We start from the raw sequence: 19,784 nt of genomic DNA, 5'->3' as shown, positions 1-19,784 counted from the left end.
CTTGCTTTGACAATGGTCTTTTGTAAAATTTCAATCGGTTTCCATTAACAAGTAAAGGAATGGCCTCTTCATCTATGCTTATGATCTGCACTGAACTATTATCATGACAACTTTCTATAACATAAGGTCCTACCCATCTTGTAGTTAATTTTCCCTTAAAGTCTTTATATCTTGAATCATATAACAAGGCCCAATCACCTTTTTGAAATTGCTTATCCTTGATGTTCTTATCATGCCAGAGATTCTTCTGAAGTTGGGTTACCTCTGTGTGTAGGAGGGCTTGCATTCCGAACTCATCTAAACCATTTATCTAAAGCAATCTTTCTTTTTGTGCACTGCTGAGATCTAGATCTAGTTGGGCTGCCATCCTTAATGTGTTATACTCAAACTCAATGGAAAACATTACCTTTTTCTCATAGACCAGCTCATAGGGTGTGAATCTAGTGGTGGTCTTCTAAGTTGTATTATAGGCCCAAGTGGCCTCAACTAGTCTATCTTCCCAATCTTTCTTGTTGTTGTTAACCACTTTGGTCAAGATGCTCTCTAGTGCTTTGTTGGTCACCTCCACCTGCCCACTATCTTGTGGGTGGTAGGGAGTGGAGGTCCTATGCTTGATTTTGTGTTGGCTGAGCAATTCTTCAATCATGTTGGAGGTAAACTGATTGCCTTGATCAATGACCAGTTCTCTGGGGTACCCAAATTTGTAAAATACATTCTCCCTTAAGAAATCAACCACTTTCTCCTTTGTTGCTGCCTTAATTGCCTTGGTTTCAGCCCACTTAGTCAGAGAGTCAGTGCAAAAAATTATGTACTATTTTTTCTTGGAAGGAGGGTCAATAAGTCCAATGAAGTCCATCCCCACTTGTCAAATGGCTCGAACATCACTTGAGGCTGCAAAGGCATTTCATCCCTTGCAGTAGGCTTTCCCATCCTTTGGCACCGATCACACTGACTAGTATATATTTTCACATCCTGATGAAGAGTGGGCCAATAATAGCCTAGTTTTAACACTTTGAATGTTCTCTTTGCTGCAAAGTGACCTCCATAAGGCCCATCATGACAGGTCAGAAGGATGTCAAAGACTTCCTCCTCCCTAACACACCACCTCAAGATTTGATCTGGGCCAAGTTTGAAGAGATTGCCCCCAATCCAAGTAAAGGGGGCTCTCTTCCTTATAATCTTTATTTTCTGTTTGGAAGACCAGTTTAGTGGGAATTGTGCAGATACCAAATAAATTGCTATGTCATCAAACCATGGAGAGAGAATTGAAATGGTGAACAAGTGATCATCGGTAATTGGTCATTAACCATTCCCTCTTCACCTGCAAACAAAGTTAATCTGGAAAAAAAGTCTGCAACAACATTTTCCTTACCAGGCTTATCAACAATAGTTAGATCAAAGTATTGTAATAAAAGTAACCATCTTATAATATGAGCGTTCACATTGGGTTTATTTATTAAATATTTGATTGCAGCATGGTCGGTATGGACAAATGTTTGATATCCTGTAATATAATGCCTAAATTTGTTCAATGAATGCACAATAGTCGGGAGCTCCTTTTTAGTCACTATGTAGTTCAGTTCGGCCTTTGACAGATTCTTACTAATAAAGTAAATGGCATAAGAAAATTTTTCATCTATCTGACCTAGGGCTTCTCTTATGGTTTTGTGTGAGGCATAAGCATGAATGTGAAAATGAAGGGCCCAATTTTGGCCTCGGAGAATCAGGACAGTGGTTAACTTGTGCTTCGAGATGTCCAAGGCCTTTTGACAACTTTTTGACCATATAAACTCAAATTCCTTGGCCAACAACCCAGATGAAGGAGAGGCCAACTTGCTGAAGTCCTTTATGAACTTTCGATAGTATCCAGCTAACCCTAGGAAACTTCTGACATCTCTCTGCTTTTGAGGAGGTGGGACCCTTTGGATGATAGCTATTTTGTTTGGGTCCACCTGTAGTCCTTGCTGAGATATTGAATGACCTAGCACAGTCCTTGCAGTCATCAAGAATTCACATTTCTCGGGACTAAGATATAGGTTCATCTCAATGCATTTGTAGAGTACCTTACCTAAGTTGGACAAAGCCTCCTCGAAATCACCCCCATAAGGTGTGAAATATCCATATATTATTCTATCGTATCATAGACCACCTGAACAAAGATACTCAGGACTGCTCTCTGAAAAGTGACAGGAGCATTGCATAGGCCAAAAGGAAGGACCCTATAGGAAAAAGTGTCCCAAGGACAAGTGAAGGTGATTTATCCTGGTATTCTGGGCTAATCTGGATTTGATTGTACCCGTTGAATCTATCCAGGAAAGAGAAACACTTTTTCCCTGCGATGCCATCTAGCACTTGATCGATGAAAGGTAGAAGGAAATTGTCCTTCTTTGTGGCTTTTTTCAACTCCCTGTAATTGAAACAAATCCTCCACTTATCATTTTTCTTGGGAACTAACACCAAAGGAGAGACCCACTCACTGTTGGAGATAGGATAAATAAATCCTGCATCTAGTAATTTTTGCATTTCTTCTTTGACTATATCTTTAAGAGTTGGATTCATCCTCCTTTGGGGTTGCGTTGTGGTCTCAGAATTCCGTTTCCGAGACATGGAGGATAACCACTTGGTCCCGACCTTAAGACAACTCCTTTTCCGTTTAAAGTGGTGGCTCAGACTAGGGATAATGGGACCTGTTTCCTAATGTGGGTTTTAAAATGAGAGTGGGTGGTTCATGAGTGTTTTGCAATAGAATAATGATAATCTAAGTGACTTATTCTATGACGCAATTTCCCTAACTTAACTTATTCTAATATAAACCTGAGTGTTTTTGTATGGTATGCGATCTACAAAGATATCCGTTTAACATGTGATAATAAAGATTGAACACAATTAAATGGAGATGATAACGTAAAAGATAATTCCTTTAACTAAATAGTTAGTCAAAGAAATTTATAAAATATCGCGCATATCTAATGAGTTATATATGAAAGTCAAAACTTCAGTTATGGAATCATACAAAAGTGCAATTAATGCTTCACAGAAACAATAAATCTCACATATAGTTCATGAAAAGAAAGTTTTGCCACTAATTAAATGTAAATAGAATTATGCATACATGATAATAGTACCACATGTATGAAGTCTTGCTCATTTGACAAATGACATAGACCAAATTCTTCGTTTAAATCAAATTATCTCCCAAGAATACATAAGTGCATCAACAAAGGAAAGTAATCTAATATCTAAAAGAAAAGATCATGTTCCATCATTTCACCAAAGCATTCACAAACTTACAATAGTGCAATCTTTGCAAATGTTTTTGATAAAATTCTGGACCCTTCTCTAAATGCATGAGAACGATATAAATAATATTCTAGCTAAGTGTGAAAAAATAGATTATACAAAATTTGAGGAGGTTTCAAACAACATTCCTCCTACATAAGTAACTAACTCCAAAAATAAGTAGAGATCAACTAAACAGAACTAAGAGGATGACTTGCTGTTTGCCAACTTGTCCTTTAAATCACAAATATCGATCATCGGTTGAATTTGAGGAGATGGCTCGAAATGAGATTTGAGTTGTCTTGTAAATATTGCATCGGCAAGAGGTGGCAACATCCTTTGAGTTGCATGGGGAAAACAATTGAGGGTCATAATCTAGCTATGTAGCTTGAGCAGATACTACCAATACGACTTCCAGTCGGTCGTAGTCAGTTTTGTAATTGCATCTCTTTGATTCCTTGCTTTTTCTTGCCAGCCTTTACTCAGAGCATTTAAGTCAGCATTTCTTTCGCATTACCCTCCTTCATGAGATTAGTAGTGAACATGGTATGATTTACTGCCTTAATGATCTTCTTCGTGTTATCGGGAAAACTAGTGTCTATTCAGAACTGCTAGTCCCACTAAGATGGGTAGCTATCTTAGAAACAAACAAACTAAAGTTACTTGTATTTTTCTTTACGAGAGACAGATGAGAAAGAAGCAGAGAGTACCAACCTCAGTCTTTCGCTTCGTTCCTTGCTTGTTTCCTTTTGTTAAGTTATGGTATGTTCTATGCTTATAACAGTTTACTTCTTTTTCTTATTATATTCCACCGATTAGCAATCACATGTACATAAAGTAAAGTGCAGATAGAACATTAAACGATCGACAGAAAACAAGCCAAGACAAGAGACAAAAGATGTGGCGGCTAGCCAGGGACAAACCCCACAATGTGTGGGGAAACCCTTTGATCAAATCTTCTTTTATCTTCAATAATTCAGCAGAGAGAAATAGTACAATAAATCTGATTCATATTAGCAGTAGCAAACCCTAGATCAGTAGCATCAGCATTAGCAGCTTCATTATCAAACTAGGGCAGACCATATCTCACAAACCGACAGTCAGATTGACTTCATTCCACCACCAAAAGTTTCAGCTTCCAGAGGAGGTTCCGATGAACCTACAGCGCAGTTCAGATGAGGAGATCTTCTAGGCCACGCAAGTCAATCTTTACTTCTACAGTTGCAGCTTCAGTTTCAGCAGTTTCCGGCTTCAAACTAGGGCAATCGATATCTTGCAAACCGTTCGTCGGATTGACTTCATTCCACCACAAAAGTTGTGGCTTTCAAAGGAGGTTCAGATGAACCTACAGTGCAGTTCCAAAGAGGAGATCTTCTAGGCCACGCAAGTCAATCTTTACTTCTGCAGTTGCAGCTTCAGTTTCAGCAGTTTCCGACTTCAAACTAGGGCAGTCGATATCTTGCAAACCGTTCGTCGGATTGACTTCATTCCACCACCAAAAGTTGCGGCTTTCAAAGGAAGTTCAGATGAACTTACAGCACAGTTCCAAAGAGGAGATCTTCTAGGTCACGCAAGTCAATCTTTACTTCTGCAGTTGCAGCTTTAGTTTCAGTAGTTTCCGGCTTCCAATGTGTGTGAGAGAGAGACCCATTTCAGCGCAGTAGAGAAGAGACTCATATCTGCGCAGTAGAGAGAGAGAGAGATGTGATGAGATGAGTGAGTACAAATGAGGAAAAGTCCTCTTATATTTATACACAACGTTGGTGGGTGAGTAGATGCGACTGTTGGGCTTTTGAGCCTACATGAGTTGTAGGTCAGCTTGATAATAATTCCATAATCAAAATAAATTCATATCTCCATGAATACTTATCGGAATTGGATGATATTTATATCAATCCTACACCTCTCGACGAGAGGAATGTAATAAAAATATTATTAGCCATGAATAAGATGACCCACATGAAGTTTTGCCTTGGTTGTCAATTTTAACACTCCCTCTCAACCATGGAGAACTTCATCTGCAATCTGTCTATCGGTCGTTACTATTCATCCATCAAATGCACTGCCTTGTACAGCCTGACCCTTGCCCTGATCTGCTCTATTTTTCCTGTTCTGATTTTTCTTGTTCTGCCCTACACTGATCTGTACTGTTTTGTTCTATTCTGATCTGCTCTTGCATTGTTCTGTTCTACTCTGCTTTTTTCTGAATTATGAAGAAGAAGAAATGATCGAGGATGTATCATACTGACTCAAAGTCAGTCTCAGAGTATGTACCACTGGTCCCAGACCAGTCTCAACCAACCCAAAGTCAGCGTCATAGTGAGTACAACTCCAATGGTCCCAGACCAATATCATCCTCCACTGACTCAAAGTCAGTCTCAGAGTATGTACCACTGATCCCAGACCAGTCTCAACCGACCCGAAGTCAGTGTCATAGTATGGTACAACTCCTACCACTGGTCCCAGACCAATATCATTGATCCCAGATCAAAGGAGGTCATCCTAGCGTAGGGAGTACGGTAGTTACAACGATGCGTCCATCGGTACTACTATGGTCCCTAACTTCATTTCCCTGCTCATTGATCAGATGAGAGGTACTTCCCATGAGTCCCAGACTGCATGGATAGGATGCCTCGACAGGAGAACTAATCAGTCCTGTCCTCACAGGAGAACACATCAATCCTGCTACAATTGCCATGGAGAACACATCAATCCAGGCTACCATGGAGAACACATCAATCCAGGCCTCACAGGAGAACTAATCATCCTGCTACACAGGAGAGCGAATCATCCTATTCCACAAGAGAGCGAATCATCTTGTCCCACAAGAGATCGAATCATCTTGTTCCAGTGTGCACCACCAGGGGAGGGTGAGTCACCCTGTGGTCATATGTTGCTCCAGTAGGAACCACAAGCCCTTAGAGCTCCCAGAGCTCAATGTATGCAACATGCAGGACCCTTGTACAAGGGTTTCTTGCCGACTCCAAGTCGTTTGGGAAAATCACAGATTAGATCTTTCCTCGGGGCTTTGACAAAGTGTATCAACCTGTACATCATCTTAATGTGATGGAGCTTCCTTGCTCATCGACTTACCATATCCCAGATGATGTCTATCTGTTGGAGCAATTGACGAATACGGGATTCCTCAATAATCGAATCCCACCTCTGGTTGTTACAGGGAACCACAGTGGTATCCAATGTAAATCCAAACAGCTCACTGAAGAGCTTTCGCAACCAGAATGCCTCACACAAGGTTATGCTAGCAACAATATATCCTGCTTCGGCGGTGCTCAAAGCCATCGACTTCTACTTCCTTCTCATCCAGGATATCGAAGCAGATCCCAAGGTGAAACAGTACTTGGAAATGCTCTTATGGTCCACCACACTGCTTGCCCAATCAACATCAGTATATCCAAGTAGTCTCACATCTCCGGCTGTGTATCTTAATCCATGAGAGATTGTGTCTTGAAGACATCTCAGAAGATTCCTGGCATCAATCCAGTGAGGCTCAACCAAATATGAGCTCACAATGCTAACTGCAAAACATATGTTCGGACGGAGGTTCACCAAGAACATCAATGCGAATGAGTTTTTGAAACTCAGAGGCATTTCCCAAGTCTGGTCCGACATCACTACCATATAACTTCTAAAAGTTAAGATCCTCGAGGTAGTCACAGGCTTGCAGTCCATCATACCGAATCTTTCCAATATATTTACCATATATTTTCCTTGAGATAGGAAAATTTCCCTTGGCTTCTGCCACACTTCAAGTCCTTGGTCCTTCATTTCAAATTCAGAAGCCAGCTCCCTCTTACATTTGTGAATGAGAGGGTCTGCACCTGTTAGAAAGAGGTCATCCACATACAACACCAGTATGAGAGGTTTGTCATCTTCAACCTTAAAGTAAAGGTTAGGATCGGCTTCACTCCTAGTGAATCCCAGTTTCATCAAGTAGCTATCGATCCTCTCATACCATGCTCGGGGTGCTTGCTTCAGCCCATAGAGAGCCTTCTTCAACCTGCAGACATGAGATTTTTGATCATAAATTTCAAATCCTTCGGGTTGCTCCATGTAGACCTCTTCTTTGATTGAGCCATGTAAGAACACAATCTTGACATCCTTCTGATGTAGGTTCCATCCTTGTGAAGCGGCAAGGGCTATGATCGAGCGGATGGTCGTATATCTAGCAACAGGTGCAAATATCACATCATAGTCTATACCTTCCTTCTGGGAGAAACCACGAGCAACAAAACGAGCCTTATACTTTTCCGTGCTTCCATCTGCTGCATGTTTTATCTTGTAAAGCCATTTTGAAGTAACAATTGTCTTGTCCAGGGTCTGGGAACTACTTCCTAGACATCATTCTCCATAATAGACTCATATTCTATGGTCATAACATCCTTCCATAGTTAATGCTTGATGACATCTGAGAATGATGAAGGTTCATTTTGTATGATTGTGCTCATGATGGTCAGGTATCCCTGATACCTGTTAGGTTTCTTACTTTGACGGAAGGTTCCTCAGGGTGCAGCATGTCCTTCAACATCATCAAGTATCCCCCTAAGCCATGAAGGCCTCTTCCTAGAAGAGGAAGGCTCATGTGGATGAGGATCAATTGGATCCATGGGTTCGTCTACATCAAGCATTGATTCATCATCCTTTTCTTTCGGTTCCCTGGTGTCGGCTTCTTGAGAGCTACTCAAAGTCAGCAGATTGTCCACCTTGCTGAGAGCCATATCTTTGTCAAAGGTGACATCATGACTAATCACGACTTCCCTTTGACCGGTGGTGAACATTTCTTCAGGAGTTTAGGAACCCAATGCTTGATGAGGGCATCGATTTTGTACATATACGGCGGTGATTGTAGTTTCAGCCCATAGAAACTTTGGAAGTCTTTGATCATGTAGCATGGCCCAGACAACTTCCATCATCGTGTGGTTCTTCCTTCCCACCACACCATTCTGCTCAGGAGTATGTGGTGTAGTAGTCTCCCTCTTAATGCCAACCTCAAGTATGCCTGAGTAAACCAATTGTAATATATCAGAGGTCTTGCTTTGGCTTGAGGGGAATGGTCCCCTTTTGAGCTTTCCTTTGGCACATCCCGGACATACATCTTCTTTCTCTACTTGGAATTCGGGCATCCCTGTTACCATCTATCTTACATCGGGTAGAGCTTTGTAATGAAGGTGGGCAAACCTCCGATGCCAAAGTTCGGACTAAATAGTTGTGTCGCAAGACATGACACCTAGCGGACTTCCATCGACTTGGTATAATGAATCAACACTAAACCTAAGAGGAAAGGCATCTTTAACATTATTTTTCCATATACATACCTTGCCATTGCTGAAGGTTACCTTGTAGCCTTTGTCTTCCGTTGCCGAGATGGACACTAGGTTCTTTTTTTTTTTTTTTTTTTTTTTAAGGTCAGGTGCATTTAATACATCCTGGAATTTCTAGCCTTCTTGAATGCTTGTCCTCTTCCTTGATTCCCAGCTCTCCTCTTACCTTTGCTGTTGAATTTGTCATTCCTTTGATTGCCATCAGAGGGATTTTGATCATCGTCCCGGTGTGAGTCCTTTCTATCAGGGCACTCCCTTGCATAGTGACTTGCTTTATCGCAAATGTAACATCCTCATTTTCTTCTAGCCTTAGGTCCAACCTTTCCTTTTGATTTAGTCCCAGAATTATTTCTTTTCTTAGCATGAGAAGAAAAAGCAGCAGCAAGAGCTTTAGGCAAGGGCATTTCCTGCTCTTCTACCCTTGTTTGTTCTTGAATGCATCTATCCATTAATTCCTCGAAACTAGGAATTATTGTTCAGAAGGCTAGTCCTGAACACATACCATTCAGATGGTAATCCTCCGAGAGTTGTGAGTTCCATTTCTCTGTCAGTAATGGTTTCCCCAATAGATAGGAGATCGTTCTTGATCTCGGTGATCTTTAAGAAGTATGCTTGCATACTTTCATCTTTACCCTTCTTGATTTCCCTCAACTTATTTCTAAGAAACAAAACTTGATTTGCATCATTAACTTTAAATAAACTCACCAGCCTGTCGTAGATTTCCTTGGAGGTGTCTAGATTAGAGATGTAGGCCACCAAGCGCTTGTCGATAGAGTCCCGGATGATCTTCTTTGTTTTGACTTCTCCATTTTTCCATTTGTTCCAGGTAGCAGCAGATGCATTTGATGAAGGCTCGACAATATTGCCTCTTACATGGTCCAACACTCCTTAATCTTCAAGGGTTAGATCGATAGAAATCTTTCATCTGTGATAGTTAGCTTTCTCACGGAGCTTGTCTTCGGCAGGAAAGAGTGTTGAGGACCCCATAGTTCTTTTACGATAGCGTTGCCAATATTCTCTTCAATGATTGCTCTTGCTCTTGCTCGGGCTTTGTCTTCACCTTAGCTCTGATACCATGTTAAGTTATGGTATGTTCTATGCTTATAACAGTTTACTTCTTTTTCTTATTATATTCCACTGATTAGCAATCACATGTACATAAAGTAAAGTGCAGATAGAACATTAAACGATCGACAGAAAACAAGCCAAGACAAGAGACACAAGATGTGGCGGCTAGCCAGGGACAAACCCCACAATGTGTGGGGAAACCCTTTGATCAAATCTTCTTTTATCTTCAATAATTCAGCATAGAGAAACAGTACAATAAATCTGATTCATATTAGCAGTAGCAAATCCTAGATCAGTAGCATCAGCATTAGCGGCTTCATTATCAAACTAGGGCAGACCATATCTCACAAACCAACAGTCGGATTGACTTCATTCCACCACCAAACGTTTCGGCTTCCAGAGGACGTTCAGATGAACCTACAATGCTGTTCAGATGAGGAGATCTTCTAGGCCATGCAAGTCAATCTTTACTTCTGCATTTGCAGCTTCAGTTTCAGCAGTTTCCGGCTTCAAACTAGGGCAATCGATATCTTGCAAACCGTTCGTCGGATTGACTTCATTCCACCACAAAAGTTGCGGCTTTCAAAGGAGGTTCAGATGAACCTACAGCGCAGTTCCAAAGAGGAGATCTTCTAGGCCACGCAAGTCAATCTTTACTTCTGCAGTTGCAGCTTCAGTTTCAGCAGTTTCTGGCTTCAAACTAGGGCAGTCGATATCTTGCAAACCGTTCGTCGGATTAACTTCATTCCACCACCAAAAGTTGCGGCTTTCAAAGGAGGTTCAGATGAACCTACAGCGCAGTTCCAAAGAGGAGATATTCTAGGCCACGCAAGTCAATCTTTACTTCTGCAGTTGCAGCTTTAGTTTCAGCAGTTTCCGGCTTCAAATGTGTGAGAGAGAGAGACCCATTTCAGCGCAGTAGAGAAGAGACTCATATCTGCGCAGTAGAGAGAGAGAGATGTGATGAGATGAGTGAGTCCAAATGAGGAAAACTCCTCTTATATTTATACACAACGTTGGTGGGTGAATAGATGCGATTGTTGGGCTTCTGAGCTTACATGAGTTGTAGGTCGGCTTAATAATAATTCCATAATCAAAATAAATTCATATCTCCATGAATACTTATCGGAATTGGATGATCTTTATATCAATCCTACAGCTCTCGACGAGAGGAATCTAATAAAAATATTATTAGCCATGAAGAAGATGACCCACATGAAGTTTTGCCCTGGTTGCCAATTTTAACACTCCCTCTCAACCATGGAGAACTTCATCTGCAATCTGTCTATCGGTCGTTACTATTCATCCATCAAATGCACTTCCTTGTATAGCCTGACCCTTGCCCTAATCTGCTCTATTTTTCCTGTTCTGCTTTTTCTTGTTCTACCCTGCACTGATCTATACTGTTTTGTTCTATTCTGATCTGCTCTTGCATTGTTCTGTTCTACTCTACTTTTGTCCGAATTATGAAGAAGAAGAAATGATCGAGGATGTATCATACTGACTCAAAGTCAGTCTCAGAGTATGTACCACTGGTCCCAGACCAGTCTCAACCAACCCAAAGTCAGCATCATAGTGAGTACAACTCCAATGGTCCCAGACCAATATCATCCTCCACTGACTCAAAGTTAGTCTCAGAGTATGTACCACTGATCCCAGACCAGTCTCAACCGACCCGAAGTCAGCGTCATAGTATGGTACAACTCCTACCACTGGTCCCAGACCAGTATCATTAATCCCAGATCAAAGGAGGTCATCCTAGCGTAGGGAGTACGGTAGTTACAACGATGCATCCATCATTACTACTATGGTCCCTAACTTCATTTCCCTACTCATTGATCAGATGAGAGGTACTTCCCATGAGTCCCAGACTGCATGGGTAGGATGCCTCGACAGGAGAACTAATCAGTCCTGTCCTCACAGGAGAACACATCAATCCTGATACAATTGCCATGGAGAACACATCAATCCAGGCCTCATAGGACAACTAATCATCCTGCTACACAGGAGAGCGAATCATCCTGTTCCACAAGAGAGCGAATCATCTTGCCCCACAAGAGAGCGAATCATCTTGTTCCAGTGTGCACCACCAGGGGAGGGTGAGTCACCCTGTGGTCATATGTTGCTCCAGTAGGAACCGCAAGCCCTCAGAGCTCCCAGAGCTCAATGTATGCAACATGCAGGACCCTTGTACAAGGGTTTCTTGCCGACTCCAAGTCGTTTGGGAAAATCACAGATTAGATCTTTCCTCGGGGCTTTGACAAGGTGTATCAACCTGTACATCATCTTAATGTGATGGAGCTTCCTTGCTCATCGACTTACCATATCCCAGATGATGTCTATCTGTTGGAACAATTGACGAATACGGGATTCCTCAATAATCGAATCCCACCTCTGGTTGTTACAGAGAACCACAGTGGTATCCAATGTAAATCCAAACAGCTCACTGAAGAGCTTTCGCAACCAGACTGCCTCACACGAGGTTATGCTAGCAATAATATATCCTGCTTTGGCGGTGCTCAAAGCCATCGACTTCTGCTTCCTTCTCATCCAGGATATCGAAGCAGATACCAAGGTGAAACAGTACCTGGAAGTGCTCTTATGGTCCACCGCACTGCCTACCCAATCAACATCAGTATATCCAAGTAGTCTCACATCTCTGGCAGTGTATCTTAATCCATGAGAGATTATGTCCTGAAGACATCTCAGAAGATTCCTGGCATCAATCCAGTGAGGCTCAACCAAATATGAGCTCACAATGCTAACTGCAAAACATATGTTCGGATGGAGGTTCACCAAGAACATCAATGCGAATGAGTTTTTGAAACTCAGAGGCATTTCCCAAGTCTGGTCCGACATCACTACCATATAACTTCTAAAAGTTAAGATCCTCGAGGTAGTCACAGGCTTGCAGTCCATCATACCGAATCTTTCCAATATATTTACCACATATTTTCCTTGAGATAGGAAAATTTCCCTTGGCTTCTGCCACACTTCAAGTCCTTGGTCCTTCATTTCAAATTCAGAAGCCAGCTCCCTCTTACATTTGTGAATGAGAGGGTCTGCACCTGTTAGAAAGAGGTCATCCACATACAACACCAGTATGAGAGGCTTGTCATCTTCAACCTTAAAGTAAAGGTTAGGATCGGCTTCACTCCTAGTGAATCCCAGTTTCATCAAGTAGCTATCAATCCTCTCATACCATGCTCGGGGTGCTTACTTCAGCCCATAGAGAGCCTTCTTCAACCTGCAGACATGAGATTTTTGATCATAAATTTCAAATCCTTCGGGTTGCTCCATGTAGACCTCTTCTTTGATTGAGCCATGTAAGAACCCAATCTTGACATCCTTTTGATGTAGGTTCCATCCTTGTGAAGCGGCAAGGGCTATGATCGAGCGGATGGTCGTATATCTAGCAACAGGTGCAAATATCACATCATAGTCTATACCTTCCTTCTGGGAGAAACCACGAGCAACAAAACGAGCCTTATACTTTTCTGTGCTTCCATCTACTGCATGCTTTATCTTGTAAAGCCATTTTGAAGTAACAATTGTCTTGTCCAGGGTCTGGGAACTACTTCCTAGACATCATTCTCCATAATAGACTCATATTCTATGGTCATAACATCCTTCCATAGTTAATGCTTGATGAAATCTGAGAATGATGAAGGTTCATTTTGTATGATTGTGCTCATGATGGTCAGGTATCCCTGATACCTGTTAGGTTTCTTACTTTGACGGAAAGTTCCTCAGGGTGCAGCATGTCCTTCAGCATCATCAAGTATCCCCCTAAGCCATGAAGGCCTATTCCTAGAAGAGGAAGGCTCATGTGGATGAGGATCAATTGGATCCATGGGTTCGTCTACATCAGGCATTGATTCATCATCCTTTTCTTTCGGTTCCCTGGTGTCGGCTTCTTGAGAGCTACTCAAAGTAAGCAGATTGTCCACCTTGCTGAGAGCCATATCTTTGTCAAAGGTGACATCATGACTAATCACGACTTCCCTTTGACCGGTGGTGAACATTTCTTCAAGAGTTTAGGAACCCAATGCTTGATGAGGGCATCGATTTTGTACATATACGGCGGTGATTGTAGTTTCAGCCCATAGAAACTTTGGAAGTCTTTGATGATGTAGCATGGCCCGGATAGCTTCCATCGTCGTGTGGTTCTTCCTTCCCACGACACCATTCTGCTCAGGAGTATGTGGTGTAGTAGTCTCCCTCTTAATGCCAACCTCAGGTATGCCTGAGTAAACCAATTGTAATATATCAGAGGTCTTGCTTTGGCTTGAGGGGAATGGTCCCCTTTTGAGCTTTCCTTTGGCACATCTTGGACATACACCTTCTTTCTCTACTTGGAATTCGGGCATCCCTGTTACCATCTGTCTTACATCGGGTAGAGCTTTGTAATGAAGGTGGGCAAACCTCCGATGCCAAAGTTCGGACTAAAGAGTTGTGTCATAATACATGACACCTAGCGGACTTCCATCGACTTGGTATAATGAATCAACACTAAACCTAAGAGGAAAGGCATCTTTAACATTATTTTTCCATATACATACCTTCCCATTGCTGAAGGTTACCATGTAGCCTTTGTCTTCCATTGCCGAGATGGACACTAGGTTCTTTTTTTTTTTTTTTTTAAGGTCAGGTGCATTTAATACATCCTGGAATTTCTAGCCTTCTTGAATGCTTGTCCTCCTCCTTGATTCCCAACTCTCCTCTTACCTTTGCTGTTGAATTTGTCATTCCTTTGATTGCCATCAGAGGGATTTTGATCATCGTCCCGGTGTGAGTCCTTTCTATCAGGGCACTCCCTTGCATAGTGACTTGCTTTATCGCAAATGTAACATCGTCATTTTCTTCTAGCCTTAGGTCCAACCTTTCCTTTTGATTTAGTCCCAGAATTATTTCTTTTCTTAGCAAGACAAGAAAAAGCAGCAGGAGGACCTTTAGGCAAGGGCATTTCCTGCTCTTCTACCCTTGTTTGTTCTTGAATGCATCTAGCCATTAATTCCTCGAAACTAGGAATTATTGTTCAGAAGAGTAGTCCTGAACACATACCATTCAGATGGTAATCCTCCGAGAGTTGTGAGTGCCATTTCTTTGTCAGTAATGGTTTCCCCAATAGATAGGAGATCATTCTTGATCTCGGTGATCTTTAAGAAGTATGCTTGCATACTTTCATCTTTACCCTTCTTGATTTCCCTCAACTTATTTCTAAGAAACAAAACTTGATTTGCATCATTAACTTTAAATAAACTCACCAGTCTATCGTAGATTTCCTTGGAGGTGTCTAGATCAGAGATGTAGGCCACCAAGCGCTTGTCGATAGAGTCTCGGATGATCTTCTTTGTTTTGACTTCTCCATTTTTCCATTTGTTCCAGGCAGCAGCAGACGCATTTGATGAAGGCTCGACAATATTACCTCTTACATGGTCCAGCACTCCTTGATCTTCAAGGGTTAGATCCATAGACATCTTTCATTCGTGATAGTCAGCTTTCTCACGGAACTTGTCTTCAGCAGGAAAGAGTGTTGAGGACCCCATAGTTCTTTTACGATAGCCTTGCCAATCTTCTCTTCAATGATTGCTCTTTCTCTTGCTCAGACTTTGTCTTCACCTTAGCTCTGATACCATGTTAAGTTATGGTATGTTCTATGCTTATAACAGTTTACTTCTTTTTCTTATTATATTCCATCGATTAGCAATCACATGTACATAAAGTAAAGTGCAATAGAACATTAAACGATCGACAGAAAACAAGCCAAGACAAGAGACACAAGATGTGGCGGCTAGCCAGGGACAAACCCCACAATGTGTGGGGAAACCCTTTGATCAAATCTTCTTTTATCTTCAATAATTCAGCAGAGAGAAATAGTACAATAAATCTGATTCATATTAGCAGTAGCAAACTCTAGATCAGTAGCATCAGCATTAGCGGCTTCATTATCAAACTAGGGCAGACCATATCTCACAAACCGACAGTCGGCTTGACTTCATTCCACCACCAAAACTTTTGGCTTCTAGAGGAGGTTCAGATGAATCTACAGTGCAGTTCATATGAGGAGATCTTCTAGGCCACGCAAGTCAATCTTTACTTCTGCAGTTGCAGCTTCAGTTTCAGCAGTTTCCGACTTCAAACTAGGGCAGTCGATATCTTGCAAACCATTCGTCGGATTGACTTCATTCCACCACCAAAAGTTGCGGCTTTCAAAGGAGGTTCAAATGAACCTACAACGTAGTTCCAAAGAGGAGATCTTCTAGGCCACGCAAGTCAATCTTTACTTCTGCAGTTGCAGCTTCAGTTTCAGCAGTTTCCGGCTTCAAACTAGGGCAGTCGATATCTTGCAAACCGTTCGTCGGATTGACTTCATTCCACCACCAAAAGTTGCGGCTTTCAAAGGAGGTTCAGATGAACCTACAATGCAGTTCCAAAGAGGAGATATTCTAGGCCACGCAAGTCAATCTTTACTTCTCCAGTTGCAGCTTCAGTTTCAGCAGTTTCCAGCTTCAAATGTGTCAGAGAGAGAGACCCATTTCAGCGCAGTAGAGAAGAGACTCATATCTGCGCAGTAGAGAGAGAGAGATGTGATGAGATGAGTGAGTCCAAATGAGGAAAAGTCCTCTTATATTTATACACAACGTTGGTGGGTGAATAGATGCGACTGTTGGGCTTCTGATCCTACATGAGTTGTAGGTCGGCTTGATAATAATTCCATAATCAAAATAAATTCATATCTCCATGAATACTTATCGGAATTGGATGATCTTTATATCAATCCTACAGCTCTCGACGAGAGGAATCTAATAAAAATATTATTAGCCATGAATAAGATGACCCACATGAAGTTTTTCCCTGGTTGCCAATTTTAACACCTTTCCCCTTCGACAGAATCTCGCCACTGCTTCCTTACTTGTCCTGCTTCAAAGATAACCTGTAGAATCACAGCAACATAATACCATCAAGAATAAAGATCTATCACTGTAAACAATATAGGATCAGATATATATTGACCATACAAATGCATATATCAACACAATATTCAGAGATACACAAGAATATGGAGGAAAACTCAAATAGATTTATTGATAAAAGTAGTAGAAGAGAGGATTACAACCACTTGGTCTAACCCAGTGCCATCCTCCCAGCTTGAAAGCCCTCTTCACCTCATACAAAGCAAGATCACCCAACAATGTCTTCAAAGAGAAACCAACAGCACTTCTTTGCAAATTACCAAATTCCAACCTCCAGCCTCTGGATCTCTAAGATGAGGGATCCATATATAGATATTTGCAGAGGTGTGAGTTAGCTCTGGGTTTTTGATTAGTGTCATTCCACTGATAGTTCTTGGTTCCACTTGGAGATTTCATTGATCTCTTACTCATCCCTGGGCGAATTCTGAGAGGCAAGTGTCATATGAGAAGTTTCTAGAAGATTCCTTGATCATCCACTTAGAAAACTGTCTCTGCCATTTGTCTATTCTCGCTCATTGCACCCTAGAGAAGGCCTTTTAAGTATGCATTGCACCTCTCATGTGTACAAGGTGAGATGCATCGCACTCTGGCCATGGAGGAGGTGAGATGATCTAGTTTTGACCAGTTCTGAGCAGTTTTTCAGGGAGAACTTCTGGGAAATGATGTAATCAGTTGACCTTGATCCTTTAGGGTATGAAACAACACTTTTAGGGGTTTAGAAGCCCTTGGTTTATGGACATATGTGATTGGGGTTGCAGTGCCCAAATATGTCTATAACACTTCGATACTCCAACTGCCCTTGTGATTGCCAGCTCGACCTGTTTTATCCTAGCATCCCAATCAGTAAAGAGGATGTCTTTGTGAGTTTCCTCAATCTCAGGTAGATTGGAATTATTTCCCTCTTCTGATTCCTTCCATTCAATGAAATCAGAGATTTTGGTGTTTAAATCATTAAACTTTGTTCTTTGGTCAATGGCTTTGTCTGTGAGATGGTCGCTCGTAATCAAGTAGGGAGTGATGTGTGAGAGCTTCTGGTAGAAATACTCTTACTGCTTGACTAGAAGCGAATTTAGTTCTAGAGCCTCTTTAATGAATTCCTCAGTAGTGGGAACGTTCTTGTACCTATCCAAGGATTGTTGTGATTCTTGGATTTGCGTGTTTTTGGATGATAAGTCAACTTCATGGCTTATTTTCAAGACTTCCATGTCCTGCTGCAATTGTGCAAGCTACTCGGTTGCCTGCTTGTTTGCGCTTTCTTTTTCTGTCTTGAGCTCTTGTTTGAGGTGCGTGATTCTTTCCTCCTTTTCCTTTAGAAGAGTAGACACCTCAGTAGCCTTGTCCATAGTGGTCGATGCGTATGTTCCTATGAACTATGACATCCTAGTCATGTTCTCGACCAGATTGAAAGGCATGTCCTTCGAAACAATGTCCATTGGCTCATGTCCAGGTGAGAATTCGGGTGCATCTACCCTTCTCCTTTTCCTTTGCCTTCGGACTACAGCCTTGTGGAGAGGGCTATAAAATACATCAACTGGAGGTATCTCCATCTCTTTTAGAACAATTTTTGATGTGGGCAGAGCAGGGATAATTTCAACATGCTGGGATGTTGTTGTTTCTTGATCCATAGGTGTAGACTGTTCGTCGACAAACTTGGGTTCTGTATCTTGATGAATTTTCAGAGAAGTTTTGAATTCCTCTCTTTCTTAAGTATTTGGAGCTTTGGGTGTGTCTTGCAATTTCTGATTGAATTGATCCCATTCCTGCTCCAAACTAGTGCCTTGGGTTTCTGAACTTATCTCTATGGTCGAGGTGTCCATTATCTATTTTTCTGTTGGCTTCCTGCTAGACTCAACCATATTGTCTACGTCCTGGACTTTCCTTGTGTCTGGGATATTTTCAGTGTTTACCTGAGAGTCCTTTTGAGAGCTAACGGTTGCGGTATCGATATTGTTACTTGGTGTAGGCTTATCCTCTGGCTTTAATAGATGCATTGGAATGACTCGGAGCCTCTCATTCCTGAATTCTTGAATTCTTTGAAAATATTCGGGTTTCAGGTTCGCCTTTGCCCATTCAATTTCTTGCTCAAAAGAAACTGTTAATTGTAACAAATCCTCAAAGTAATTATCTCCATGATTATATGCCTTGAGCTTTAGTCCTGTAGTGACATTGTATGCCACTTTGTTTGGATCAAATTGCCTTGTAGGAAATGTATGAAGCCTGAGAGCTTCCATTTGTGCTAATTCCTTAGTAGCATGAACAAAATTGGCTAAAGAAAAATCGCTGCATTTGATAGGAAAAGTAGGCCATAATGACTTATTGCCATCTTTAAGAACTTTAGTCAGGTCCTTTCCCACAGTCTAGTAGGCAATATCCCTTGCTAATAGCTTATCAGAAACATATAAGGGAAGGACGTGTGGCTAAGAAATTCTACCAAAAAATATAATTTAGGTGAACCATTCCTCAATAAAATACTTGCATACAGCAAGAAGGTCTGCTGCAGCTTCTTGGGAAAACCTAGGGGCTTTCTTATTGAAAATCATTTAGTTTAAGGGCAACACGATAGAATGAAATATTTTATAGAAGTGAGGTATGTAATGCGATTCCCATATTTGTTTATGACTGAGATGGATTGGGTAAGGATCTTATATGGTCCATTTCCAACCCATGGTTGGAAATGTTGTGCAGAAACAGATAGCATCCATAATATAAGCAGAAAAATAGAAGGGAGGGAGGTTATCTGAAGAGGAGGCGTTCTTTTGTTGATATTCAGTAATAGAGGTGGCTAAGTTGTCAGATAGGATAGAAGGCCAATTCATGATATAGGAATTAACACAAGCATTGATCAAGGGAATCCATTCTATTGAAAACTTAGTGTTATTTGGAAGTCCATACAATCTACATAACATTGCGGCCGCGTAATTGTAGGGGTTTGCCAAAGAGGTTATTGGATGCATACCCGATTTTTCATACTTGAATTTGTTGTCTAACATTCTCCAAGTCTGAATTAACTTAAAGGAATTTGGATTATTCTTTGTGAAGTTAGCCACAAATGTGATGTCGTAGATTTCCTGTGGATCAGGTATGTGATACATTGCCTTCAAGTCTTCTACCCTGAACGATC

This window comes from Pinus tabuliformis, chromosome 5_2 (genome assembly GCF_031772625.1).
Source record: "Pinus tabuliformis cultivar Carrire ecotype Pingquan chromosome 5_2, CPIR1, whole genome shotgun sequence".
NCBI classification, from domain to species: Eukaryota; Viridiplantae; Streptophyta; class Pinopsida; order Pinales; family Pinaceae; genus Pinus; species Pinus tabuliformis.
The sequence above is the reverse complement of the archived record's forward strand: the minus strand, read 5'-3'. Positions refer to the sequence as shown.